Source organism: Macaca fascicularis, chromosome 8 (assembly GCF_037993035.2).
Source record: "Macaca fascicularis isolate 582-1 chromosome 8, T2T-MFA8v1.1".
NCBI lineage: Eukaryota > Metazoa > Chordata > Mammalia > Primates > Cercopithecidae > Macaca > Macaca fascicularis.
The window spans coordinates 148853625-148860726 of NC_088382.1; positions in this window are offsets into that span (position 1 = coordinate 148853625).

A 7102-nucleotide genomic window follows, 5' to 3' on the forward strand; every position below is an offset into this window, starting at 1 on the left:
AGGGATGCTTTTAAAATATAAACCAAATTGCATCACCCTTAGTGGAAACCATTCAGAGTCTTCCTTTTTCAAAGAAAGTCAGATCTCAAGCCTTCCAAGGAGCTGGGACTACATGCACCTGCCACTACACCTGGATAATTTTTGTATTTTTAGTAGAGACGGGGATTTCATCATGTTGGCCAGGCTGGTCTCGAACTCCTGGCTTCAAGTGATCCATCTGCCTTGGCCTCCCAAAGTGCTGAGATTATAGGCATGAGCTAGTGCACCTGGCCTCTTACAATAGGTTTTTTATCATCTAAAATCTCCAGTTGAATGTGAGATCCCTAAGAGCTGGTGCTGGTGATTTGTTCCCTGGTCCCTTCTCAACCTCATCACACTCAACTTGTTCCAGCCCCACTGTTCTTCCTGGACACCAATCTCTCCTGGCTCTAGAGTCTTGCTTGCTGCTCTGTCTTCCAATGTCTCCCGCCTCACCTTGTTCAGGTCTCCCTCCCTGACCACCTTTTTCACCAACACCCACCTCATACCCCATCTCCTTACCCTGTTTGTCTTTGCTTTACAGTAATCATCACTTCTTACAATATGTTTTTTGATTTTTTAGTTTTTGTTTTGTTTTGTTTGAAACACAGTCTCACTCTGTCACCCAGACTGGAGTGCAATGGCGCGATCTCAGCTCACTGCAACCTCTGCCTCCCAGGTTCAAGCAATTCTCCTGTCTCAGCCTCCCGAGTAGCTGGGACTACAGGCACACGCCACCACACACAGCTAATTCTGAAAGAAGATTTTAAAGATCCTCTTTTTGTTCTAAGATTCTTTGATTTCTATAAAGTTTGTGCGACAGAAAGCTGAAAAATAAAATTCAAGCAGTTCAGAGTTCCCTTCTGCCCTGAAGAAGAAAAAATAGTGTCTCTTTCTATTTCCCATTCAATTTAGCTGAACCAAAAGGGACTGCCACTAACTTGTACTTCTGAAAGCCACCTGGACACACTCAGGGTCAGTTTCTTTGCCCACATGCAGCCCAGATGTTTAAGAGGATAGAAGGGGCCAGGCACGATGGCTCATGCCTGTAATCCTAGGACTTTGGGAGGCCGAGGTGGGTGGATCATGAAGTTAGGAGATCGAGACCACCCTGACTAACATGGTGAAACCCCATCTCTACTAAAAATGCAAAAAAGTAGCCAGGTGTGGTGGCGGGTGCCTGTAGTCTCAGCTGCTCAGGAGGCTGAGGCAGGAGAATGGCGTTGAGCAGAGATCGCGCCACTGCACTCCAGCAAGGGGGACAGAGCGAGACTCCAACTTAAAAAAAAAAAAAGAAGAAGAAGAAGAAGGAGATAGAAGGATACATCAAGATAAATAAAAGACTCTGAGATCTTGAGCCCCCTGCCCACTCCTGCCCTTGGCTGTGTTCCCTCCTTCTGGGATTTCTGGCATCCCCATGAGTAACCTACACATGTCATGGATCAGCTGCCCTTCTCACCACCAACTGGCAGCCTCAGACCTCCACAGCACCCGGACCTGATGCCGTGATGATGAGACTTCTGTGGCCTCTGGCATGCGGTTCCTGCTATCCAAGCTGCCATGGTGCCCTGACTTTGCTCTTCCCTGAGCGAGAGTTTCATCCCCACTGCCCAAGGACATCATCCCCATGATCCTCGTGGGCCTCTCTCTTTAGACGTGAGAAGGAAGTCTGTGAAGAAGACAGGAGGACCAGGTGGCCGCCATCTGCACTCTGGCTCCCTTTCCAGTCCCACCTTTGCCACTTGGGTCATGCTGCACATCTGAACTCTTTCCTACCCTTTTTTGAGCCTCAAGACTCGGAGGGATACAGCGTGACTTGCTCTCATCAGCTGGTTCTTCTTGTCCCTGGTATGCTTACTGTGAGCCTTCTGTGAGCTGAACAATTTACATTCATTAATCGTATTTTATCCTCATGATAACCCCTCAGCATGAATATTCCTACTTTAAGAGAAGGAAACTGAGTTTCAGAGGTTATCTGGCCCACAGTCTCACAGCTAATAAGTGGCTGAGCCATTTCATTATTTTGAAATTAATCAAGAAACACAGAATGTCAAATGTAAACATGAAAACTTCTTGTTTTTTCTAGCACCTAGTAACACAGTCTATATAGACAAAGACATATGTGCAGAATGTTCATCTTGGCACTATTTATAATTATGAAAAATTGGCAATAACCTAAACATCAACACAAATAATGAAAACTCTCTATAAAGATATATTGAGCAGTCATCAGGACTAATGATGTAGCACTGTGCTGATTTCCATGTGAATTTGTCTAATGCGTACTGCTGAATGTAAAAGACCAATTAGAGAACAGGTCCCTCCATATTGTTGTCTAGAAGTTAACACCAGTGTGTATCTTCTATAGCTATACAGGTATTTTCAGAGTGTTTGAAATTATTTAGACACAGACACAGGAGCAATAAAGAGAGAAACTATCAAGTAGGAACAGATTATATACACACTGTTCTGCCACTCGCCTTTTCCACTTAAGCATCTTGGGCACCAGTTTCAGCTGATTTAGATCTACCTTATTATTTGAAGTGGCCACATTGTACTTTATATGTTTATAGATGTATTTATCCAGCATTTATGGAATATTGCCAATTTCTTGTCGGAGGCCACATTAAGCACCAGAAAGCTGTTCTTAGACAGTTTAATACATTGTTATTTAGTTCTCTATTCCCCTATTGATGAATTTTCTTTTCCTGTTACAAATAATACCACAGCAGTCAACCATGCATGCACACATGTATTGCTTTGTTGTATGTCTCTGAGATAAAGTCCTAGAAATGACATTTGGTCAGAGGGTAAACACAGCTTCAACTTCAACAGGACTTTTTTCCCCCGAACATCTTCCCTGGTAGAGTTCAATCAATAAAGAACCATGGACTTTTTCCTATGCAGAGGAAGAAGCCAAGGGAGGTGACTTTGGAATAGAGAATTTGGTTTGTAAAGTGGAGCTTATAGCAAAAAGAAAATGTAGGAAACTACTGCGTAATAAGCACAAATTAAGTACTTGGCATGTTCCATAGATTACCAAATGTTTGCCTCTCAACAGATGGAGTAACACGATAGATATAAAAAAGTAGTTTTAAATGAACCAGTGTCAGATACGTTACTCTCTCCATTCTGCAGGTGAGGACCCTGAAGCCAACATGTGAAAACCTTGCTCAGTCCTACCCAGACTGCCTGTTTCGGTCCATTTTCATACTGCTATGAAGAAATACCCTAGACTGGGTATTTCTTCTGGGTATAAAGAAAAAGAGGTTTAATGGACTCGCAGTCCCACAAGGCTGGGAGGCCTCGCAATCATGGGAGGCCTCACAATCATGGTGCAAGGTGAAGGAGAAGCAAAGGCACATCTTACATGGTGGCAGGCAAGACAGCATGTGCAGGGGAACTGCCCTTTATTTATTTGTTTAGAGACAGAGTTTCACTCTTGTCACCCAGGCTGGAGTGCAATGGCATGATCTCAGCTCACTGCAAACTCTGCCTCCCAGGTTCAAGTGATTCTCCTGCCTCAGCCTCCCGAGTAGCTGGGATTACAGGCATGCACCTCCATGCCCAGCTAATTTTGTATTTTCAGTAGAGACGGGGTTTCTCCATGTTGGTCAGACTGGTCTCGAACTCCTGACCTCAGGTAATCCACCCACCTCAGCCTCCCAAAGTGCTGGGATTACAGGCGTGAGCCACCATGCCCGGCCTGGGGAACTGCCCTTTATAAAATTATCGGATCTTGTGAGACTTATTCACTACCATGAGAACAGCACGGGAAAAACCTGCCCCCATGATTCAATTACTTTCCACTGAGTCCCTCCCATGACATACGGGAATTATGGGAATCTCAATTCAAGATGAGATTTTGGTGGAGACACAGCCAAACCATATCAGTGCCCATGACAGGGTTGCTGTCCAGAGGCCAATATGGGCACCTGCAGGACAGGTGAGAGGGAAGGAGCCTGGTGCTGGGAGATGAGTAGGAGCTTCCCTGCAGTTCTGCCCTCTCGTGATGGAAGTCTGTAGAGTGAGAGCCAGGAGAGCAAGAAAGAGTCATAATCATGTCAGTGACTTCCAAAGAGAGCCCTGAGCTATGGAGTAGCATAACTCATCCCTCTTGCTCAAGAAGAAAATCAACTTTCTTAAATTGCACATCCCTCTCTGTACTGTAGGTATCACTCTTCCTCCTCTCTCTGCTGTGCAAGCATCCTTTGCCCTGGTCCGCTGGCTGGGCAGTATTGATTATTTGACAAGTTGCATGAGCTGGCATCTCCGGCCTGGCTTCTCACTCACCCACCTTTGCCAGGAGGAGGAAAGGCTCTTGAAAACATTTAGAGAATGGAGAATAAGAGGGATGGAACTATGGAACCCATGATGAGCTGGAGAGGCTCAGAAAGGGCCATTGGATGCATCTCTTCCAAACTCCCATATTCAGTGACAACTTGTTAGGAGCTTGAATTTGTCCGTGGTGGGAACATGTACCTTATAGACATTGGCAAATGCTACAAATAGGTCTCTTCTAAAGAGCTGCTGTTCAACATTTACCGTAGGTACAAGCCCTAGAGGAGCCCTAGCCTACAACTACACAGTAGCCCTGGAACAGAGCCTTCTGTCCAAGATGGGAACATGAGGTTGGAAAGTGCTGGTCCCATTTGCTCAGTGTAGACAGCCCCAACCTGGGGCTTGTCCTATGAGCACCTACTGTGTGCCTGGGGAACCCAGAAGCGCTTGCCTGCTTGTTGTATGACATCAGAACTATTCTCCCCATTTGTAGAGGAGAAGACTGAAGTTCAGGGAGAAAGGCAGGAGCCTAAAGCTCATTTCCTAAACAAACACAGAGTGCCTACTAAGCTCCACTCTCCCTGCCTCTCTGATTCACCCCTTTCTATTCCCTCCTTTGAATTCCTTCGAGTACTCACCCCACTGGATTTGCATTCAAATCTCCCCAGTTCCTCCTTACCTACTGATTCCTTGCACCCTCCCTGATTCTACAGGGAGAATTTCTGGCCACAAAACAGAAAATGTTCAGAGGCAGCATCAACATGGTCAGGCAGAGCACTGGCTCAGGGTCATCCCTGGCCGCATCCAGGAGACACTCCCTCCACAGGGGTAGAGGGTGGCCACATCCAGAGAAAGAGTGACTGTGGGTTCATGGGGTATCCCCCTCAAGAACAAAGATGTTTCTTTTTCAAAAGCATCCAGAAAAGCATCCTCTTCACAGCTAATAGTTTTTAACTAGTCACAGATCCTTTAGCCAGAGGAATCACACTGTGGACCGGCTGAGTCCTTTCCTCTTGAACTAATCACCAGCAAAGCACAGTATATAGTATATGGTTTTGTCCTGAAGGACCAGAGCCTGCCCTGGAGCTGAGATTGGAGTCAGCACCTTTTTTGGCACCTGGGAATGTAGGGGAGAGGTGACGCCTCTTAATACCAGAAACAAGAAGGAAATGAAATAAATGCTCCCTAGATATCTATCTTTTCTCCCCACCATGTGGGTCCATTTCTGGCAAATAGTAAATACTGAAACAGTGTCATTTTCATTGTGATTCATTTGTTATGTGTCCTACAGGGCATGTCTCTGGTAAGCCCTGGTGAAGGGCAGGCTCAGGAGGTACCAACCTTCCCGTGTCTATAACTGCCCCAGACTCGATTATCGGGGTTTGGGGAGCCTGTTGGGGATGTTGAAGAAAGTCAGTTGCCCTTCCCTATGCCAAATATGGCCTTTGCCACCATTAAGTTGAAATAAGAAGTTCTGTCCACAAAGGTTCCAGAACTAAACCAAACCATTGACAAGGAGGAGAAGATTCTGGTTGCTGTACCACCTCTGTTCCGGCTACTGCATCTCCCCATCCCTTACAGGAGCTTGAGACCTCTTACTAGACCTTTTGGTCCAGAAAGAGGTCCTTCTGGCCGGGCGCGGTGGCTCAAGCCTGCAATCCCAGCACTTTGGGAGGCCGAGGTGGGCGGATCACAAGGTCAGGAGATTGAGACCATCCTGGCTAACACACTGAAACCCTGTCTCTACTGAAAATACAAAAAATTATCTGGGCATGGTGGTGAGCGCCTGTAGTACCAGGTACTCGGGAGGCTGAGGCAGGAGAATGGCGTGAACCCAGGAGGCGGAGGTTGCAGTGAGCTGAGATCTGGCCACTGCACTCTGGCCTGGGCAATAGAGCAAGACTCTGTCCCCCCCCAAAAAAAAAAAAAAAAAAAAAAAAAGAGGTCCTTCTGTTCTCTCGTTTCTGTTTTCCCCAATGACCAGCTTCCTGTCTCATCCGCTTCAAGGCCCCTTCTGTCCAGTGTCAATGGAGCAGCTGCTGGGGCCCCTGCCAATGAAAGGCCTTCCTTCTCCATCCATTTCTGCAGTTATTTGGGGGAGTGATTCCCGGTCCTGTGAATGGGGGAGAAGAGATGGTGAGGAATTCCCACTTCACACTTCCCTTGTGTTGCTGTTGTTGTTGTTGTTGTTGTTGTTCTTTCCAAATATGCTCAGGAAAAAATAATGCAGTTGGCACCTTGAGGATTAGTTTGTGGGGTTTTAGTGCCATTTTGGCAAAAATACTCCATGAAGTTTACATAAAAGATTCATGCTGCAATTTGGGGCAGTCAGGGCTATGGCTGAGTCCTGGATTTGGTAGAGGGAGCCTTCTCTGAAGGGAATAATCTCTGTCTGAAACTAGAGTCAAGAGATGTTCACAAGGAAGGAGATGCTCCCGCTGGGACTGCAAGGGTGAAAAGGAATGTTAAAGTTGGCAAGCTAAGGATGGATAGTCCCAGAAAGTAGGCAGCATCTCTTAATAAGTAGCTGATTTAGGATTTGAATCAGGACATTTTGCCAAGGACTACAGCCCACCCCCTCTATGTCATATGCTGGAGACTTCTGTAATGGGCACCCATTTCTTAACAGTGGATATTGGATTTTACTCACTATCTAGCCCCTGGTAAGGCAAACTCATTACCGTAAGCCCAAGAGCACAACGTTCAGGTGCTATTTTAACAGTTGTGTGTGTACCTTCTAGACTTTTCTCTGTGCTTATATAATCATGCTAATCTATAATCAATATACTGTGATGCACATTGT